General features: G+C 47.2%; 1 non-coding gene across 1 annotated transcript; it reads left to right on the plus strand.

Moving 5' to 3' along the window:
- Positions 1-567: 567 nt before the first annotated feature.
- Positions 568-757, plus strand: LOC130297850 (U2 spliceosomal RNA). Its single transcript, XR_008849715.1, has one exon. It is a non-coding gene; the product is annotated as a U2 spliceosomal RNA (small nuclear RNA).
- Positions 758-978: the final 221 nt, after the last annotated feature.

Here is a 978-nt window from a genome sequence, read left to right on the forward strand (position 1 = left end):
TGCTGCATCTTAAAAGAAGTATTATGGGACATGAGGAATCTTTTGATTTTCAAAAGCAGAATGCCAAAAAGTATTTTTATCTAGAATGTTTATGGTTTTTCTGGTAGACAAGAAGAAGCTGGGAGAGGAGGAGGCAGAGAAAGTATGGAAATTCTCCCAATGGAAAGAATTTTAGTAGGTTTTTTTTTTTTGTAAGAATTTTCTCATGATGATTTAAAGGGGTACTCCGCTGCCCTGTGTCGGAAGCTTCGCTCCCCAGCGTCCAGAAGTTTATTGTTCCGGACGCTGTGTGCGGGCTTCCGTGTTCAGGGCCGCCCCTCGTGACGTCACACCCGCCCCTTTCGTGATGTCACACCCGCCCACTCAGCGAAAGTCTATGGGAAGGGGGCGCGATGACGTCACGAGGGGCAGCCCTGAACACGGAAGCCCGCACACAGCGTCCGGAACGATAAACTTCCAGACGCTGGGAAGTGGAACTTCCGACACAGGGCAGCGGAGTACCCCTTTAAGGTCTCGTTTTTATGACTTGAGCCACAGAGTTGTGGACTGATGTTTGGCTATAACGAGATACTTTAATCTGAGGAAAAAAGAAAAGAAAAAAAAATCTGTTCTTATCAGTTTAATATCTGATAAGTCCCCCTTCTGGGGACCATATTTTAAATGGATTTTTGAGAACGGGGGCCGATTTCAAAGCTTGCTTCCGTCGCCCTATGCATTGACCCGATATGGCAGTATCTTCGGGTACAGTGCACCACCCCATTACAGTATTAAAAAGAAAGATTCCTGGTTTCCTTGCTGCAGCCTAAAAACAAAAGGTGGTGCTGCTTGTGTCTGGCCGCTGCCTGTTGGAGCGTCCAGGCACAGGACTTCTGCTGCTGCTGAATGAATGGCCTCCTTAATTGGATAAGCTCAGCAGCCAGCACACCTGTGCAGGTTGGACATGACATGATAGGTACAGTAGATGTCTTTTAGGTGGTG

This window comes from Hyla sarda, chromosome 13 (assembly GCF_029499605.1).
Source record: "Hyla sarda isolate aHylSar1 chromosome 13, aHylSar1.hap1, whole genome shotgun sequence".
Classification (NCBI taxonomy): Eukaryota; Metazoa; Chordata; class Amphibia; order Anura; family Hylidae; genus Hyla; species Hyla sarda.